At 53.7% G+C, this 20,623-nt stretch overlaps 1 protein-coding gene across 1 annotated transcript in view; it reads left to right on the forward strand.

The window, feature by feature from the left end:
• The window catches only part of LOC137345916 (butyrophilin subfamily 1 member A1-like), a 148,022-nt gene that overhangs the window by 39,825 nt on the left and 87,574 nt on the right, over window positions 1-20,623 (forward strand). The gene's annotated exons all lie outside the window — the stretch shown is intronic.

Consider the following 20,623-nt stretch of genomic DNA (forward strand, 5'->3'; position numbering starts at 1 on the left):
GATCGGGAGGGTTGGGGGGAGGTTTGTGATGGGGAGGGTTGGGGGGAGGTTTGTGATCGGGAGGGTTGGGAGGATGTTTGAGATCGGGAGGGTTGGGGGGAGGTTTGTGATCGGGAGGGTTGGGAGGAGGTTTGTGATGGGGAGGGTTGGGAGGAGGTTTGAGATCGGGAGGGTTGGGAGGAGGTTTGAGATCGGGAGGGTTGGGAGGATGTTAGAGATCGGGAGGGTTGGGGGGAGGTTTGTGATGGGGAGGGTTGGGGGGAGGTTTGTGATCGGGAGGGTTGGGAGGAGGTTTGTGATGGGGAGGGTTGGGAGGAGGTTTGAGATTGGGAGGGTTGGGGGGAGGTTTGCGATCGGGAGGGTTGGGGGGAGGTTTGTGATGGTGAGGGTTGGGAGGAGGTTTGTGATCGGGAGGGTTGGGGGGAGGTTTGTGTTCAGGAGGGTTGGGGGGAGGTTTGTGATCTGGAGGGTTGGGGGGAGGTTTATGTTCAGGAGGGTTGGGGGGAGGTATGTAATTAGGAGGGTTGGGGGGAGGTTTGTGATCTGGAGGGTTGGGGGGAGGTTTGAGATCGGGAGGGTTGGGGGGAGGTTTGAGATCGGGAGGGTTGGGGGGAGGTTAGTAATCGCGAGGGTTGGTGGGAGGTTTGTGTTCAGGAGGGTTGGGGGGAGGTTTGAGATCGGGAGGGTTGGGGGGAGGTTTGAGATCGGGAGGGTTGGGGGGAGGTTTGTGATCGGGAGGGTTGGGGGAAGTTTGTGATCGGGAGGGTTGGGAGGATGTTTGAGATCGGGAGGGTTGGGAGGATGTTTGAGATCGGGAGGGTTGGGAGGAGGTTTGTGATGGGGAGGGTTGGGGGGAGGTTTGAGATCGGGAGGGTTGGGGGGAGGTTTGTGATCGGGAGGGTTGGGGGGAGGTTTGTGATCGGGAGGGTTGGGGGGAGGTTTGTGATCGGGAGGGTTGGGGGGAGGTTTGAGATCGGGAGGGTTGGGGGGAGGTTTGTGATCGGGAGGGTTGGGGGGAGGTTTGTGATCGGGAGGGTTGGGGGGAGGTTTGAGATCGGGAGGGTTGGGGGGAGGTTTGTGATCGGGAGGGTTGGGGGGAGGTTTGAGATCGGGAGGGTTGGGGGGAGGTTTGAGATCGGGAGGGTTGGGGGGAGGTTTGTGATCGGGAGGGTTGGGGGGAGGTTTGAGATCGGGAGGGTTGGGGGGAGGTTTGTGATCGGGAGGGTTGGGGGGAGGTTTGTGATCGGGATGGTTGGGGGGAGGTTTGAGATCGGGAGGGTTGGGGGGAGGTTTGAGATCGGGAGGGTTGGGGGGAGGTTTGTGATCGGGATGGTTGGGGGGAGGTTTGAGATCGGGAGGGTTGGGGGGAGGTTTGAGATCGGGAGGGTTGGGGGGAGGTTTGTGATCGGGAGGGTTGGGGGGAGGTTTGTGATCGGGAGGGTTGGGGGGAGGTTTGAGATCGGGAGGGTTGGGGGGAGGTTTGAGATCGGGAGGGTTGGGGGGAGGTTTGTGATCGGGGTGGTTGGGGGGAGGTTTGTGATCGGGAGGGTTGGGGGGAGGTTTGAGATCGGGAGGGTTGGGGGGAGGTTTGTGATCGGGAGGGTTGCGGGGAGGTTTGTGATCGGGAGGGTTGGGGGGAGGTTTGAGATCGGGAGGGTTGGGGGGAGGTTTGTGATCGGGAGGGTTGGGGGGAGGTTTGAGATCGGGAGGGTTGGGGGGAGGTTTGAGATCGGGAGGGTTGGGGGGAGGTTTGTGATCGGGAGGGTTGGGGGGAGGTTTGAGATCGGGAGGGTTGGGGGGAGGTTTGAGATCGGGAGGGTTGGGGGGAGGTTTGTGTTCAGGAGGGTTGGGGGAGGTTTGTGATTAGGAGGGTTGGGGGGAGGTTTGAGATCGGGAGGGTTGGGGGGAGGTTTGAGATCGGGAGGGTTGGGGGGAGGTTTGAGATCGGGAGGGTTGCGGGGAGGTTTGTGTTCAGGAGGGTTGGGGGGAGGTTTGAGATCGGGAGGGTTGGGGGGAGGTTTGCGTTCAGGAGGGTTGGGGGGAGGTTTGAGATTGGGAGGGTTGGGGGGAGGTTTGAGATTGGGTGGGTTGGGGGGAGGTTTGTGATCGGGTGGGTTGGGGGAGGTTTGTGATTAGGAGGGTTGGGGGGAGGTTTGAGATTGGGAGGGTTGGGGGGAGGTTTGAGATCGGGTGGGTTGGGGGAGGTTTGTGATTAGGAGGGTTGGGGGGAGGTTTGAGATTGGGAGGGTTGGGGGGAGGTTTGAGATCGGGTGGGTTGGGGGGAGGTTTGTGATCGGGTGGGTTGGGGGAGGTTTGTGATTAGGAGGTTTGGGGGGAGGTTTGAGATCGGGTGGGTTGGGGGAGGTTTGTGATTAGGAGGGTTGGGGGAGGTTTGTGATTAGGAGGGTTGGGGGGAGGTTTGAGATCTGGTGGGTTGGGGGAGGTTTGTGATTAGGAGTGTTGGGGGGAGGTTTGAGATCGGGTGGGTTGGGGGAGGTTTGTGATTAGGAGGGTTGGGGGAGGTTTGTGATTAGGAGGGTTGGGGGAAGGTTTGTGATCGGGAGGGTTGGGAGGAGGTTTGTGATCGGGAGGGTTGGGGGAGGTTTGTGATCGGGAGGGTTGGGAGGAGGTTTGTGATCGGGAGGGTTGGGAGGAGGTTTGAGATCGGGTGGGTTGGGGGAGGTTTGTGATCGGGAGGGTTGGGAGGAGGTTTGTGATCGGGAGGGTTGGGGGGAGGTTTGTGATTAGGAGGGTTGGGAGGAGGTTTGTGATCGGGAGGGTTGGGGGGAGGTTTGAGATCGGGAGGGTTGGGGGAGGTTTGTGATCGGGAGGGTTGGGAGGAGGTTTGAGATCGGGAGGGTTGGGGGGAGGTTTGTGATCGGGAGGGTTGGGGGGAGGTTTGAGATCGGGTGGGTTGGGGGAGGTTTGTGATCGGGAGGGTTGGGAGGAGGTTTGTGATCGGGAGGGTTGGGGGGAGGTTTGAGATCGGGTGGGTTGGGGGAGGTTTGTGATCGGGAGGGTTGGGAGGAGGTTTGAGATCGGGAGGGTTGGGGGAGGTTTGTGATCGGGAGGGTTGGGAGGAAGTTTGTGATCGGGAGGGTTGGGAGGAAGTTTGTGATCGGGAGGGTTGGGAGGAAGTTTGTGATCGGGAGGGTTGGGAGGAAGTTTGTGATCGGGAGGGTTTGCGGGAGGTTTGAGATCGGGAGGGTTGGGGGGAGGTTTGTGATCGGGAGGGTTGGGGGGAGGTTTGTGATCGGGAGGGTTGGGGGGAAGTTTGTGATCGGGAGGGTTGGGAGGAAGTTTGTGATCGGGAGGGTTGGGAGGAAGTTTGTGATCGGGAGGGTTTGCGGGAGGTTTGAGATCGGGAGGGTTGGGGGGAGGTTTGTGATCGGGAGGGTTGGGGGGAGGTTTGTGATCGGGAGGGTTGGGGGGAGGTTTGAGATCGGGAGGGTTGGGAGGAAGTTTGTGATCGGGAGGGTTGGGAGGAAGTTTGTGATCGGGAGGGTTTGCGGGAGGTTTGAGATCGGGAGGGTTGGGAGGAGGTTTGAGATCGGGAGGGTTGGGAGGAGGTTTGTGATCGGGAGGGTTGGGAGGAAGTTTGTGATCGGGAGGGTTGGGAGGAAGTTTGTGATCGGGAGGGTTTGCGGGAGGTTTGAGATCGGGAGGGTTGGGAGGAAGTTTGTGATCGGGAGGGTTTGCGGGAGGTTTGAGATCGGGAGGGTTAGGAGGAGGTTTGAGATCGGGAGGGTTGCTGGGAGGTTTGAGATCGGGAGGGTTGGGAGGAGGTTTGAGATCGGGAGGGTTGGGAGGAGGTTTGAGATCGGGAGGGTTGGGAGGAGGTTTGAGATCGGGAGGGTTGCTGGGAGGTTTGAGATCGGGAGGGTTGGGGGGAGGTTTGTGATGGGGAGGGTTGGGAGGAGGTTTGAGATCGGGAGGGTTGGGGGGAGGTTTGTGATCGGGAGGGTTGGGAGGAGGTTTGAGATCGCGAGGGTTGGGAGGAGGTTTGAGATCGGGAGGGTTGGGAGGAGGCTTGTGATCGGGAGGGTTTGGGGGAGGTTTGTGATCAGGAGGGTTTGGGGGAGGTTTGTGATTGGGAGGGTTGGTGGGAGGTTTGAGATAGGGAGGGTTGGGAGGAGGTTTGTGATCAGGAGGGTTTGGGGGAGGTTTGTGATCGGGAGGGTTTGGGGGAGGTTTGTGATCGGGAGGGTTTGGGGGAGGTTTGTGATCAGGAGGGTTTGGGGGAGGTTTGAGATCGGGTGGGTTGGGGGAGGTTTGTGATCGGGAGGGTTGGGAGGAGGTTTGAGATCGGGAGGGTTGGGGGAGGTTTGTGATCGGGAGGGTTGGGAGGAGGTTTGAGATCGGGAGGGTTGGGGGAGGTTTGTCATCGGGAGGGTTGGGAGGAGGTTTGTGATCGGGAGGGTTGGGAGGAAGTTTGTGATCGGGAGGGTTGGGAGGAAGTTTGTGATCGGGAGGGTTTGCGGGAGGTTTGAGATCGGGAGGGTTGGGAGGAGGTTTGTGATCGGGAGGGTTGGGGGGAGGTTTGTGATCGGGAGGGTTGGGGGGAGGTTTGAGATCGGGAGGGTTGGGGGGAGGTTTGAGATCGGGAGGGTTGGGAGGAAGTTTGTGATCGGGAGGGTTGGGAGGAAGTTTGTGATCGGGAGGCTTTGCGGAAGGTTTGAGATCGGGAGGGTTGGGAGGAGGTTTGAGATCGGGAGGGTTGGGAGGAGGTTTGTGATCGGGAGGGTTGGGAGGAAGTTTGTGATCGGGAGGGTTGGGAGGAAGTTTGTGATCGGGAGGGTTTGCGGGAGGTTTGAGATCGGGAGGGTTGGGAGGAAGTTTGTGATAGGGAGGGTTTGCGGGAGGTTTGAGATCGGGAGGGTTAGGAGGAGGTTTGAGATCGGGAGGGTTGCTGGGAGGTTTGAGATCGGGAGGGTTGGGAGGAGGTTTGAGATCGGGAGGGTTGGGAGGAGGTTTGAGATCGGGAGGGTTGGGAGGAGGTTTGAGATCGGGAGGGTTGGGGGGAGGTTTGTGATGGTGAGGGTTGGGAGGAGATTTGTGATCGGGAGGGTTGGGGGGAGGTTTGTGTTCAGGAGGGTTGGGGGGAGGTTTGTGATCTGGAGGGTTGTGGGGAGGTTTATGTTCAGGAGGGTTGGGGGGAGGTATGTAATTAGGAGGGTTGGGGGGAGGTTTGTGATCTGGAGGGTTGGGGGGAGGTTTGAGATCGGGAGGGTTGGGGGGAGGTTTGAGATCGGGAGGGTTGGGGGGAGGTTAGTAATCGCGAGGGTTGGTGGGAGGTTTGTGTTCAGGAGGGTTGGTGGGAGGTTTGTGTTCAGGAGGGTTGGGAGGAAGTTTGTGATCGGGAGGGTTGGGAGGATGTTTGAGATCGGGAGTGTTGGGAGGAGGTTTGTGATGGGGAGGGTTGGGGGGAGGTTTGAGATCGGGAGGGTTGGGGGGAGGTTTGTGATCGGGAGGGTTGGGGGGAGGTTTGTGATCGGGAGGGTTGGGGGGAGGTTTGAGATCGGGAGGGTTGGGGGGAGGTTTGTGATCGGGAGGGTTGGGGGGAGGTTTGTGATCGGGAGGGTTGGGGGGAGGTTTGAGATCGGGAGGGTTGGGGGGAGGTTTGAGATCGGGAGGGTTGGGGGGAGGTTTGTGATCGGGAGGGTTGGGGGGAGGTTTGAGATCGGGAGGGTTGGGGGGAGGTTTGTGATCGGGAGGGTTGGGGGGAGGTTTGTGATCGGGATGGTTGGGGGGAGGTTTGAGATCGGGAGGGTTGGGGGGAGGTTTGAGATCGGGAGGGTTGGGGGGAGGTTTGTGATCGGGATGGTTGGGGGGAGGTTTGTGATCGGGAGGGTTGGGGGGAGGTTTGTGATCGGGAGGGTTGGGGGGAGGTTTGAGATCGGGAGGGTTGGGGGGAGGTTTGAGATCGGGAGGGTTGGGGGGAGGTTTGTGATCGGGATGGTTGGGGGGAGGTTTGTGATCGGGAGGGTTGGGGGGAGGTTTGAGATCGGGAGGGTTGGGGGGAGGTTTGTGATCGGGAGGGTTGGGGGGAGGTTTGTGATCGGGAGGGTTGGGGGGAGGTTTGAGATCGGGAGGGTTGGGGGGAGGTTTGTGATCGGGAGGGTTGGGGGGAGGTTTGAGATCGGGAGGGTTGGGGGGAGGTTTGAGATCGGGAGGGTTGGGGGGAGGTTTGTGATCGGGAGGGTTGGGGGGAGGTTTGAGATCGGGAGGGTTGGGGGGAGGTTTGAGATCGGGAGGGTTGGGGGGAGGTTTGTGTTCAGGAGGGTTGGGGGAGGTTTGTGATTAGGAGGGTTGGGGGGAGGTTTGAGATCGGGAGGGTTGGGGGGAGGTTTGAGATCGGGAGGGTTGGGGGGAGGTTTGATATCGGGAGGGTTGGGGGGAGGTTTGTGTTCAGGAGGGTTGGGGGGAGGTTTGAGATCGGAGGGTTGGGGGGAGGTTTGCGTTCAGGAGGGTTGGGGGGAGGTTTGAGATTGGGAGGGTTGGGGGGAGGTTTGAGATCGGGAGGGTTGGGGGGAGGTTTGTGATCGGGAGGGTTGGGGGGAGGTTTGAGATCGGGAGGGTTGGGGGGAGGTTTGAGATCGGGAGGGTTGGGGGGAGGTTTGTGTTCAGGAGGGTTGGGGGAGGTTTGTGATTAGGAGGGTTGGGGGGAGGTTTGAGATCGGGAGGGTTGGGGGGAGGTTTGAGATCGGGAGGGTTGGGGGGAGGTTTGAGATCGGGAGGGTTGGGGGGAGGTTTGTGTTCAGGAGGGTTGGGGGGAGGTTTGAGATCGGAGGGTTGGGGGGAGGTTTGCGTTCAGGAGGGTTGGGGGGAGGTTTGAGATTGGGAGGGTTGGGGGGAGGTTTGAGATCGGGTGGGTTGGGGGGAGGTTTGTGATCGGGTGGGTTGGGGGAGGTTTGTGATTAGGAGGGTTGGGGGGAGGTTTGAGATTGGGAGGGTTGGGGGGAGGTTTGAGATCGGGTGGGTTGGGGGAGGTTTGTGATTAGGAGGGTTGGGGGGAGGTTTGAGATTGGGAGGGTTGGGGGGAGGTTTGAGATCGGTGGGTTGGGGGGAGGTTTGTGATCGGGTGGGTTGGGGGAGGTTTGTGATTAGGAGGGTTGGGGGGAGGTTTGAGATCGGGTGGGTTGGGGGAGGTTTGTGATTAGGAGGGTTGGGGGAGGTTTGTGATTAGGAGGGTTGGGGGGAGGTTTGAGATCGGGTGGGTTGGGGGAGGTTTGTGATTAGGAGGGTTGGGGGAGGTTTGTGATTAGGAGGGTTGGGGGGAGGTTTGAGATCGGGTGGGTTGGGGGAGGTTTGTGATTAGGAGGGTTGGGGGAGGTTTGTGATTAGGAGGGTTGGGGGGAGGTTTGTGATCGGGAGGGTTGGGGGAGGTTTGTGATCGGGAGGGTTGGGAGGAGGTTTGAGATCGGGAGGGTTGGGGGGAGGTTTGTGATGGTGAGGGTTGGGAGGAGATTTGTGATCGGGAGGGTTGGGGGGAGGTTTGAGATCGGGAGGGTTGGGAGGAGGTTTGAGATCGGGAGGGTTGGGGGGAGGTTTGTGATGGTGAGGGTTGGGAGGAGATTTGTGATCGGGAGGGTTGGGGGGAGGTTTGTGTTCAGGAGGGTTGGGGGGAGGTTTGTGATCTGGAGGGTTGGGGGGAGGTTTATGTTCAGGAGGGTTGTGGGGAGGTATGTAATTAGGAGGGTTGGGGGGTGGTTTGTGATCTGGAGGGTTGGGGGGAGGTTTGAGATCGGGAGGGTTGGGGGGAGGTTTGAGATCGGGAGGGTTGGGGGGAGGTTAGTAATCGCGAGGGTTGGTGGGAGGTTTGTGTTCAGGAGGGTTGGTGGGAGGTTTGTGTTCAGGAGGGTTGGGAGGAAGTTTGTGATCGGGAGGGTTGGGAGGATGTTTGAGATCGGGAGTGTTGGGAGGAGGTTTGTGATGGGGAGGGTTGGGGGGAGGTTTGAGATCGGGAGGGTTGGGGGGAGGTTTGTGATCGGGAGGGTTGGGGGGAGGTTTGAGATCGGGAGGGTTGGGGGGAGGTTTGTGATGGGGAGGGTTGGGGGGAGGTTTGAGATCGGGAGGGTTGGGGGGAGGTTTGTGATCGGGAGGGTTGGGGGGAGGTTTGTGATCGGGAGGGTTGGGGGGAGGTTTGAGATCGGGAGGGTTGGGGGGAGGTTTGTGATCGGGAGGGTTGGGGGGAGGTTTGAGATCGGGAGGGTTGGGGGGAGGTTTGTGATCGGGAGGGTTGGGGGGAGGTTTGTGATCGGGAGGGTTGGGGGGAGGTTTGAGATCGGGAGGGTTGGGGGGAGGTTTGAGATCGGGAGGGTTGGGGGGAGGTTTGTGATCGGGATGGTTGGGGGGAGGTTTGTGATCGGGAGGGTTGGGGGGAGGTTTGAGATCGGGAGGGTTGGGGGGAGGTTTGTGATCGGGAGGGTTGGGGGGAGGTTTGTGATTGGGAGGGTTGGGGGGAGGTTTGAGATCGGGAGGGTTGGGAGGAGGTTTGTGATCGGGAGGGTTGGGAGGAGGTTTGAGATCGGGAGGGTTGGGGGGAGGTTTGAGATCGGGAGGGTTGGGGGGAGGTTTGAGATCGGGAGGGTTGGGGGGAGGTTTGAGATCGGGAGGGTTGGGGGGAGGTTTGTGATCGGGAGGGTTGGGGGGAGGTTTGAGATCGGGAGGGTTGGGGGGAGGTTTGTGATCGGGAGGGTTGGGGGGAGGTTTGAGATCGGGAGGGTTGGGGGGAGGTTTGAGATCGGGAGGGTTGGGGGGAGGTTTGTGTTCAGGAGGGTTGGGGGAGGTTTGTGATTAGGAGGGTTGGGGGGAGGTTTGAGATCGGGAGGGTTGGGGGGAGGTTTGAGATCGGGAGGGTTGGGGGGAGGTTTGAGATCGGGAGGGTTGGGGGGAGGTTTGTGTTCAGGAGGGTTCGGGGGAGGTTTGAGATCGGAGGGTTGGGGGGAGGTTTGCGTTCAGGAGGGTTGGGGGGAGGTTTGAGATTGGGAGGGTTGGGGGGAGGTTTGAGATCGGGTGGGTTGGGGGGAGGTTTGTGTTCAGGAGGGTTGGGGGGAGGTTTGAGATCGGAGGGTTGGGGGAGGTTTGTGTTCAGGAGGGTTGGGGGGAGGTTTGAGATCGGAGGGTTGGGGGGAGGTTTGCGTTCAGGAGGGTTGGGGGGAGGTTTGAGATTGGGAGGGTTGGGGGGAGGTTTGAGATCGGGTGGGTTGGGGGGAGGTTTGTGATCGGGAGGGTTGGGGGGAGGTTTGTGATCAGGAGGGTTTGGGGGAGGTTTGTGATTGGGAGGGTTGGTGGGAGGTTTGAGGTAGGGAGGGTTGGGAGGAGGTTTGTGATCAGGAGGGTTTGGGGGAGGTTTGTGATCGGGAGGGTTTGGGGGAGGTTTGAGATCGGGTGGGTTGGGGGAGGTTTGTGATCGGGAGGGTTGGGAGGAGGTTTGAGATCGGGAGGGTTGGGGGAGGTTTGTGATCGGGAGGGTTGGGAGGAGGTTTGAGATCGGGAGGGTTGGGGGAGGTTTGTGATCGGGAGGGTTGGGAGGAGGTTTGTGATCGGGAGGGTTGGGAGGAAGTTTGTGATCGGGAGGGTTTGCGGGAGGTTTGAGATCGGGAGGGTTGGGGGGAGGTTTGAGATCGGGAGGGTTGGGAGGAGGTTTGTGATCGGGAGGGTTGGGAGGAAGTTTGTGATCGGGAGGGTTGGGAGGAAGTTTGTGATCGGGAGGGTTTGCGGGAGGTTTGAGATCGGGAGGGTTGGGAGGAAGTTTGTGATCGGGAGGGTTTGCGGGAGGTTTGAGATCGGGAGGGTTAGGAGGAGGTTTGAGATCGGGAGGGTTGCTGGGAGGTTTGAGATCGGGAGGGTTGGGAGGAGGTTTGAGATCGGGAGGGTTGGGAGGAGGTTTGAGATCGGGAGGGTTGGGAGGAGGTTTGAGATCGGGAGGGTTGCTGGGAGGTTTGAGATCGGGAGGGTTGGGGGGAGGTTTGTGATGGGGAGGGTTGGGAGGAGGTTTGAGATCGGGAGGGTTGGGGGGAGGTTTGTGATCGGGAGGGTTGGGAGGAGGTTTGAGATCGGGAGGGTTGGGAGGAGGTTTGAGATCGGGAGGGTTGGGAGGAGGTTTGTGATCGGGAGGGTTTGGGGGAGGTTTGTGATCAGGAGGGTTTGGGGGAGGTTTGTGATTGGGAGGGTTGGTGGGAGGTTTGAGATAGGGAGGGTTGGGAGGAGGTTTGTGATCAGGAGGGTTTGGGGGAGGTTTGTGATCGGGAGGGTTTGGGGGAGGTTTGTGATCGGGAGGGTTGGGAGGAGGTTTGTGATCGGGAGGGTTTGGGGGAGGTTTGTGATCAGGAGGGTTTGGGGGAGGTTTGTGATTGGGAGGGTTGGTGGGAGGTTTGAGATAGGGAGGGTTGGGAGGAGGTTTGTGATCAGGAGGGTTTGGGGGAGGTTTGTGATCGGGAGGGTTTGGGGGAGGTTTGTGATCGGGAGGGTTTGGGGGAGGTTTGTGATCAGGAGGGTTTGGGGGAGGTTTGTGATCGGGAGGGTTTGGGGGAGGTTTGTGATCAGGAGGGTTTGGGGGAGGTTTGTGATCGGGAGGGTTTGGGGGAGGTTTGTGATCGGGAGGGTTTGGGGGAGGTTTGTGATCAGGAGGGTTTGGGGGAGGTTTGTGATCGGGAGGGTTGGGAGGAGGTTTGTGATCAGGAGGGTTTGGGGGAGGTTTGTGATCAGGAGGATTTGGGGGAGGTTTGTGATCAGGAGGGTTTTGGGGAGGTTTGTGATCAGGAGGGTTTGGGGGAGGTTTGTGATCAGGAGGGTTTGGGGGAGGTTTGTGATTGGGAGGGTTGGTGGGAGGTTTGAGATAGGGAGGGTTGGGAGGAGGTTTGTGATCAGGAGGGTTTGGGGGAGGTTTGTGATCGGGAGGGTTTGGGGGAGGTTTGTGATCGGGAGGGTTGGGAGGAAGTTTGTGATCGGGAGGGCTGGGGGGAGGTTTGAGATCGGGAGGGTTGGGAGGAGGTTTGTGATCGGGAGGGTTGGGTGGAGGTTTGTGATCGGGAGGGTTGGGAGGAGGTTTGTGATCGGGAGGGTTTGAGGGAGGTTTGTGATCGGGAGGGTTTGGGGGATGTTTGAGATTGGGTGGGTTGGGGGGTGGTTTGTGACTGGGAGGGTTGGGGGGAGGTCTGTGTTTGGGAGGGTTGGGAGGAAGTTTGAGATCGGGAGGGTTGGGGATGGTTTGTGATTGGGAGGGTTGAGGGAATGTTTCAGATCGGGAGGTTTGAGATGGGAGGGTTGGGGGCAGGTTTGTGTTCAGGAGGGTTGGAGGGAGGTTTATGATCGTGAGGGTTGAGGGGATATTTGAGATCGGGAGGGTTGAGATCGGGAGGGTTGTGGGTGGTTTACGTTTGGGAGGTGGTGACAGGCCCGCTGGAGATCAGGCTGAGGGTGACCAAAGGCTTCCTTGAGGGGTGGAAGGGGGAGTTACTTCTGTGCCTCCTCGTCCACAAGTATGATGAAAGAGCCACTTATCTCGGAGAGTGGGCAGCTTCAATGGAACAATTAAGTTTGATGGGGTGTGAAGGGGGACAGCTGATTTGATATTGCCCAGTTTGTGCTTTTGTCTGACAGGAATTTCTGGCTCACAAACACTCTGGAATTAATTCCTTTTTAACAAAGTTTTACTTGCGTCGAACTGTAGTTTTGTGGTTGACATATCTGACAGAAATAAAAGCAAAATACTGCGGATGCTGGAAATCTGAAATTAAAACAAGAAATGCTGGAATCACTCAGCAGGTCTGGCAGCATCTGTGAAAAGAGAAGCAGAGTTAACGTTTCGGGTCAGTGACCCTTCTTCGGAACTGACAGGGTTCCCCTTGTCCTCACTTTTCACCCCATCGGCCTCCATATCCAAAGGATCATCCTCCGCCATTTCCGCCACCTCCAGCGTGATGCCACTACCAGTCGCATCTTCCCCTCCCTTCCCCTGTCAGCATTCTGAAGGGCTCGTTCCCTCCGCGACACCCTGGTCCACTCCTCCATTACCCCCACCACCTCGTCCCCTTCCCATGGCACCTTCCCCTGCAATCGCAGGAGGTGTAATACCTGCCCATTTACCTCCTCTCTCCTCACTATCCCAGGCCCCAAACACTCCTTTCAGGTGAAGCAGCGATTTACTTGTACTTCTTTCAATGTAGTATACTGTATTCACTGCTCACAGTGTGGTCTCCTCTACATTGGGGAGACTAAGTGCAGACTGGGTGACCGCTTTGCGGAACATCTCCGCTCAGTCCGCAAGCAGGACCCTGAGCTTCCAGTTGCTTGCCATTTCAACACTCCCCCCTGATCTCATGCTCACATCTCTGTGCTGGGATTGCTGCAGTGTACCAGTGAACATCAATGCAAGCTCGAGGAACAGCATCTCATCTACCGATTAGGCACACTACAGCCTGCCGGACTGAACATTGAGTTCAATAATTTCAGAGCATGACAACCCCCCATTTTACTTTCATTTTTAGTTATTTTTTCTTCCTTTTTTTTACATTCTTTTTTACATTTTTTACAATCTTTTTTTTGCATTTATTTCATTTCATCTTAGTTTGTTCAGTTTGCTTACCCACTTTTTTCAGGTTTGCACTTGCTGCTGTTCAATATTCAGTGTATTAACACCTAATCTGTACTAATGCTTTGTCTTTCAACACACCATTAACATATTGTTTGCCTTTGCTCCGTGACCTTTTGGTCAGCTATGTGGCCTGGTCCAATTTAGACCTCCTTTGTTATCTCTTGCCCCACCCCCCATCTCACTTGCTTATTACCTGCGACTTTTCTAATATTTGTCAGTTCCGAACAAGGGTCACTGACCCGAAACGTTAACTCTGCTTCTCTTTCCACAGATGCTGCCAGACCTGCTGAGTGGTTCCAGCATTTCTTGTTTTTATATCTGACAGAAATGTTGATAAAGCTGAATTTTCATGATCTTTCCCAGGACCTGAGTGTTTTTAACTTTGTGTTAATCTTCCTCAGCAGACAATTGCCAGACCCAAATAAAACAACAAACAGTCCATGATAATGTTCATTTACCTCCTGCTTTCATCCTTTTATAACTGCTTTATCAGGAATTAGCATAAATCAAACTCTCCTTCACTGGAGATCCTGGAAATCTGAAATAACAACAGAAAATTCTGGAAAAACTCAACATCTGTGGAGAGAGAAACAGAGTTAATGTTTCAGGTTGAAGATCTTTCATCAGAACATTATGCAGATTTTATAAGTTTTAGTTTGGGGCTCTGTATTCAGCTTTGTCCTTGCCATACCTTATGCCAGGAGCAGCACCAGGCATACGGCAAAATGAGGTGTCAACCTGGTGAAGATACAACACAGGACTACTTGCATGCCAAACTGGATAAACAGCATGCAATAGACAGAGCTAAGCAACCCCATAACCAATGGATCAGATCTAAGCTCTGCAGTCCTGCCACATCCAGCCGTGAATGGTGGTGGACAATTAAACAACTAACTGGAGGAGGTGGCTCCACAAATAACCCAATCCTCAATTATGGGGGAGCCCAGCACATCAGTGTGAAAGATAAGGCTGAAGCATTTGCAACAGTCTTCAGCCAGAAGTGTCAAGTTGATGATCCATCTTAGCCCCTCCTGAAGTCCCCAGCATCACAGATGCCAGACTACAGCCAATTTGATTCACTCCGCGTGATATCAAGAAACGACTGAAGGCACTGGATACTGCAAAGGCTATGGGCCCTGACAATATTCCGGCAATAATACTGAAGACCTGTACTCCAGAACTTGCTGCGCCCCTAGCCAAGCTGGTCCAGTACAGCTACAACACTGACATCTACCCGGCAATGTGGAAAATTGCCCAAGTATGTCCTGGACGCAAAAAACAGGACAAGTCCAACCCGGCCAATTACCGCCCCATCAGTCTACTCTCAATCATCAGTAAAGTGATGGAAGGTGTCATCAACAGTGCCATCAAGCAGCACTTGCTTAGCAATAACCTGCTCAGTGACACTCAGTTTGGGTTCCGACAAGGCCACTCAGTTCCTGACCTCATTACAGCCTTGGTTCAAAAACGGACAAAAGAGCTGAACTCAAGAGGTGAGGTGACAGTGACTGCCCTTGACATCAAGGCAGCATTTGACTGAGTATGGCATCAAGGAGCCCTAGCAAAACTGAGGTCAATGGGAATCAGGGGGAAAACTCTCCGTTGGTTGGAGTCATACCTAGCACAAAGAAAGATGGTTGGTAGTTGTTGGAGGTCAATCATCTGAGCTCCAGGACATCACTGCAGGAGTTCCTCAGGGTAGTGTCCTAGGCCCAACCATCTTCAGCTGCTTCATCAATGACCTTCCTTCAATCATAAGGTCAGAAGTGGGGATGTTCGCTGATGATTGCACAATGTTCAGCACCATTCGCAACTCCTCAGATACTGAAGCAGTCTGTGTAGAAATGCAGCAAGACCTGGACAATATCCAGGCTTGGGCTGATAAGTGGCAAGTAAAATTTGCACCACACAAGTGCCAGGCAATGACCATCTCCAACAAGAGACAATCTAACCGTCTCCCCTTGACATTCAATGGCATTACCATTGCTGAATCCCCCACTATCAACATCCTAGGGTTACTATTGACCAGAAACTGAACTGGACCAGCCATATAAATACCGTGGCTACAAGAGCAGGTCAGAGGCTTTGAATCCTGCGGTGAGTAACTCATCTCCTGACTCCCCAGTGCCTGTCCACCATCTACAAGGCACAAGTCAGGAGTGTGATGGAATACTCTCCACTTGCCTGGATGGGTGTAGCTCCAACAACACTCAAGAAGCTCGTCACCATCCAGGACAAAGCGGCCCACTTGATTGGCACCCCATCTACAAACATTCACTCCCTCCACCACCGTCGCACAGTGGCAGCAGTGCGTACCATCTACAAGATGCACTGCAGCAACGCACCAAGACTCCTTCGACAGCACCTTCCAAACCCGCAACCTCTACCAACTACAAGGACAAGAGCAGCAGATGCATGGGAACATCACCACCTGCAAGTTTCCCTCCAAGTCGCACACCATCCTGACTTGGAACTATATCGCCATTCCTTCACTTTCGCTGGGTCAAAATCCTGGAACTCCCTTCCTAACAGCACTGTGGGTGTACCTACCCCACATGGTCTGCAATGGTTCAAGAAGGCAGCTCACCACCACCTTCTCAAGGACAATTAGGGATGGGCAATAAATGCTGGCCCAGCCAGTGACGCCCACACCCCATGAATGAATAAAAAAATATATACTTTTCACTCCTTGGAAATTTCACCACCTAATTGTTTTCTTTCGCACTCAATCCAACCCACTCCCTGCCCCCTTCTGCTCAGTGACAGACTGTTACTTACCACCCTCAATGGCTGTGCTGAATACAGTTCAGGAAAAGATCCCCAAGACAATATAGTGGTTTCTCTGAGGGAGACAGAATATTAATAGAACTCTATAATATTTACACGTTATGGAAAATTGACATGTGAATAAGTAAGTTCAAATAAACTCCAGAATACTACCAAATTAATAATGTCAATTTGATGGTATTGAGTCAGAAGTAATATCTTGTTGAGTTCACAGTGAAATGAAAACCCCACATGCCAAATGGGAAATATTAATTTCATAGATTGGAACTTTGCCTGAGACTTTTACTGAAAGTTGTTACAAATAACCTTTTAAAAAGAACAGTTCGCGGCAAAGATGGTCATGAACATTTGCATTTGAAACACCAAAGGAGAATTCTGGCGGTAAACATGACTGATTCAGCTTAGCCAGAATAATGGGGTGCTCTCTGATTCAATTACCTGAGAGAACCTAACCAATGTCAAGAGCCATCAACACCCATTGACTTTGAAAGAGCCAAATCCCCACCAAGTATAAAAGCAAAATACTGCGATGCTGGAAATCTGAAATAAAAACAAGAAATGTGGGAAATACTCAGCAGGTCTGGCAGCATTTGTGGAGAGAGAAGCAGAGTTAACGTTTCAGGTCAGTGACCCTTGTTCAGAACTAGCGGCACAGTGACGCAGTGGTTAGCACCGCAGCCTCACAACTCCAGGGACCTGGGTTTAATTCTGGGTACTTCCTGTGCGGAGTTTGCAAGTTCTCCCTGTGACCAGGTGGGTTTTCGCCGGGTGTTCCGGTTTCCTCCCACTGCCAAAGACTTGCAGGTGATAAGTAAATTGACCATTATAAATTGCCCCTAGCGTAGGTAGGTGGTAGGGGATATAGGATTACTGCAGGGTTAGTATAAATGGGTGGTTCTTGGTCAGCACAGACTTGGTGGGCCGAAGGGCCTGTTTCAATGCTATGTCTCTAAATCAAAACAATAAAATAAGTTAGAAATTTAAAAAGTTATAAGCAAGTAAAGCGGGGGTGGGACAAGAGATAGAAAAGGAGAAGGTGTAAATAGGACAATGTCACAGAATAGCTGACCAGAAGTTCGTAGAGCATAGGCAAACAACATGTTAATGGTGTGTTGAAAGACAAAGCATTAGTACAGATAGGGTATTAACGGACTGAAGATTGAACAGCCGCAAGCACAAACATGGGTTAGCAAACTGAACAAACTAAGGTGAAATAAAATAAAATAAACACAGAAAAAAAATTTTGAAGAAGAAAAAAAAAACTAAAAATAAAAGTAAAATGGGGGGCCCGTCATGCTCTGAAATTATTGAACTCAATGTTCAGTCCGGCAGGCTGTAGTGTGCCTAATCGGTAAATGAGATGCTGCTCCTCGGGCTTGCGTTAATGTTCACTGGAACACTGCAACAAGCCCAGGATAGAGATGTGAGCATGAGAATAGTGGGGAGTGTTGAAATGGCAAGCAACCGGAAGCTCGATGTCCTGCTTGCGAACTGAGCGGAGGTGTTCCGCAAAGCGGTCACCCAGTCTGCGTTTGGTCTCCCCAGTGTAGAGGAGACCACACTGTGAGCAGTGAATACAGTATACTACATTGAAAGAAGTACAAGTAAATCGCTGCTTCACCTGAAAGGAGTGTTTGGGGCCTGGGATAGTGAGGAGAGAGGAGGTAAATGGGCAGGTATTACACCTCCTGTGATTGCAGGGGAAGGTGCCATGGGAAGGGGACGAGGTGGTGGGGGTAATGGAGGAGTGGACCAGGGTTTCACAGAGGGAACAATCCCTTTTGAATGTTGACAGGGGAAGGAAGGGGAAGATGCCTTTGGTAGTGGAATCACGCTGGAGGTGGCGGAAATGGAGGATGATCCTTTGGATATGGAGGCTGATGGGGTGGAAAGTGAGGACAAGGGGGACCCTGTCACGGTTCTGGGAGGGAGGGGAAGGGGTGAGGGTAGAGGTGCGGGAAATGGGCTGGACACGGTTGAGGGCCCTGTCAACCACAGTGGGAGGGAAATCCTCGGTTGAGGAAAAAGGATAACATATCAGAAGCGCTGTCATGGAAGGTAGCATCATCAGAGCAGATGCATCGGAGACGGAGAAACTGGGAGAATGGAATGGAGTCCTTACAGGAGGCAGGGTGTGAAGAAGTGTAGTCGAGGTAGCTGTGGGAGTCAGTGGGTTTATAATGGATATTAGTAGACAGCCTATCACCAGAGATGGAGAAAGAGAAGTCGAGGAAGGAAAGGGAAGTGTCGGAGATGGACCATGTAAAGGTGAGAGAAGGGTGGAAATTAGAAGCAAAGTTGATTACGTTTTCCAGTTCGGGGCAGGAGCAGGAAACGGCACCGATACAGTCATCAAAGTACCGGAAAAAGAGTTGGGGGAGGGGGCCTGAGTAGGACTGGAACAAGGAATGTTTGACATATCCCACAAAAAAACGGGCATAACTAGGACCCATGCAGGTACCCATAGCAACACCTTTTACTTGAAGGAAGTGAGTGGAGTTGAAGGAGAAGTTGTTCAATGTGAGAACAAGTTCAGCCAGGTGGAGAAGGGTGGTGGTGGATGGGGACTGGTTGGGCCTTTGTTCAAGGAAGAAGCGGAGAGCCTTCAAACCATCCTGGTGGGGGATGGAGGTGTCGAGAAATTGGACGTCCATAGTGAAGAGGAGGCGGTTGGGGCCAGGAAACTGGAAATTATCAAAATGACGTAGGGCGTCAGAAGAGTCACGGGTGTCGGTGGGCAGAGACTGGACCAGCGGAGAAAAGATAGAGTCAAGATAGGAAGAAATAAGTTCAGTGGGGCAGGAGCAGGCTGACACAATGGGTTTGCCGGGATGTCCCGTTTGTGGATTTTGGGAAGGAGGTAGAAGCAGGCTGTCCGAGGTTGTGGGACTATGAGGTTGGAAACTCTACAGGGAAGATCTCCAGAGGAGATGAGGTCAGTGACAGTCCTGTGGACAGTAGCTTGATGTTCAGTGGTGGGGTCATGGTCAGAGGGAGGTAGGAAGAAGTGTCTGAGAGTTGGCGCTGAGCCTCTGCAAGGTAGAGGTCGGTACGCCATGCAACAACAGCACCACCCTTGTCTGCAGGTTTGATGACCATGCCGGGGTTAGACCTGAGAGAACGGAGTGCCTCAAGTTCAGAGGGGGACAGGTTAGAGTGAGTGAGGGGGGCAGAGAAATTGAGACGACCAATGTCGCGCCGACAGTTTTCAATGAAGAGATCAAGAGTGGGTAAGAGGCCAGGGGGAGGGGTCCAGGTAGAGGGAGAATGCTGGAGGCGGATGAATGGGTCTACTGATCGGGGGAAGGACTCCTGGTCAAAGAAGTGAGCCCGGAGGTGGAGGCGACGGAAGAAGAGCTCAACGTCATGCCGAGTGTGAAATTCATTGAGGTGGGGGTGTAAGGGGATAAAACTGATAGCTTTGCTGAATACAGAACGTTCAGCGTCAGAGAGGGAAAGGTCAGAGAGTATAGTGAATACACGGCAAGGGGTCAGATCAGAAGGGGTGGGGTCAGAGGGAAGTGAAGGGGAAGAAGGATCTGGAGGGGCATTAGTCCCCATCAGCTGCTGGAGCTTGCGTTCCTTGACATCTGAAAGGAAGAAAAAAAGTTTTTTGTTAATGCATCGGATCAGATGAAGGATGAAATGAAACTGCGGAGTAGAACAGCTTTGAGATAAGGTGAGGCGGTGCTGCTGGAGAGAGAAGTTCAGTGTGTACATATGGCAGCGCATGGCACTGAGTGTGGATCTCAGGATGCGGCGAGAGTAGCAGTCCGAGGAATGTTGTATTTCTCGGAGATACCTGTGATCCTGGGTGGTTTCAAAGCATGATGGGTGAAACTGCAGTTGGAATCCACGTGGAATAAGTGGGAGCCGGAGACAGTCACTGAGGAAGGAGATGTGGCTGTGAAAACGAGTTTTGGTAGACACTTTATCAAACACCAGGAGGGAAATAGAAAGCAATGAAGGTGAACAAGGTAAAAGAGACAAACGGAAATCCTGTCGGAGAGAAGGGCAGAACTTCTGCAAGGTCGGCATTCCTGGAAGAGAAATGGCAGTGAATTAAACACTAAAATAAAAGCAAAATACTACAGATGCTGGAAATCTGAGATAAAAACAAGAAATGCTGGAAAACTCTGCAGGTTTGGCAGCATCTGTGGAGGGAGAAGCAGAGTTAACGTTTCAGGTCAGTGACCCTTCTTCAGAACTGGCAAATATTAGAAATATCACAGGTTGTAAGCAAGTAAAGCGGGGGTGGGGCAAGAGATAACAAAGGAGAAGGTGTAAATAGGACAAGGTCACAGAATAGCTGACCAGAAGGTTGTGGAGCAAAAGCAAACAATATGTTAATGGTGTGTTGAAAGACAAAGCATTAGTACAGATAACACGGAAAAAAATAATTTAAAGAAGGAAAAAGAAAAAAATAACTATAAAGTATACCAACAAGTATGTCTGGGCAGCCTGAGGGGAGAGCCTTGAATTTCAGAGAACATTCAAGAAGAACCTCATTAAAACAAAGAGTGGTCATGTCATGTGACAATCTGTGCAACTCTGAGAGATTGTGAGTTGTGACTCAGAAAGTAGGCAGTAACTGAAAGCCATCAAGGGAACAGCTCTCTCTCTCCCTCTTCAGTAGAGATCCAGAGAAGCCTCAAGCTGCAGTTGTTAATGCCAAATCTACAGACCCCTACAACCAACAACTAGGATACAAGCAAGTCTGCAACCATGCATGTGGCCCAGCGAGGACTTCAGGACTACATTTTCAACTGAGAACTGTGCGACTACTGAACTGCATTTAAATTCCATTTATTACAGACTCTACTCCAACCACCCAATTCTGTTTTTCCCTCCATAATCTATTTGTGTGTGTATGTGGCTCTTGTGTGAATGTGGGCGTGGATGCGTAGCGTATTTTAGTAAATTTTAACCGGGTTAGAGGGAAACAGATAATAAACTTATATCTTTCTTGTTTAAACTGAAGAAAACCTGTCTGATTGGTTCATTTGCAATAATATTCAAGGAATAGGCACAAGCACTCACTGAGATGGTAAGTTCAATCACTGTGTTACAAAAAGGATATACCCAGTTGCGGTCAGACCAGAGAAGGGGCCAAAGGGGAGCCTGAGACCCTTTCCTCACCTGGTCGTAACAATATTGTTTTACAAGTACAGTTCTGGAGGAATTGTATATTTTACTGTATATTTTAAATGATCAGCTACTTTTGAATGTATTTTTCTT

Source organism: Heterodontus francisci, chromosome 29 (assembly GCF_036365525.1).
Source record: "Heterodontus francisci isolate sHetFra1 chromosome 29, sHetFra1.hap1, whole genome shotgun sequence".
NCBI lineage: Eukaryota > Metazoa > Chordata > Chondrichthyes > Heterodontiformes > Heterodontidae > Heterodontus > Heterodontus francisci.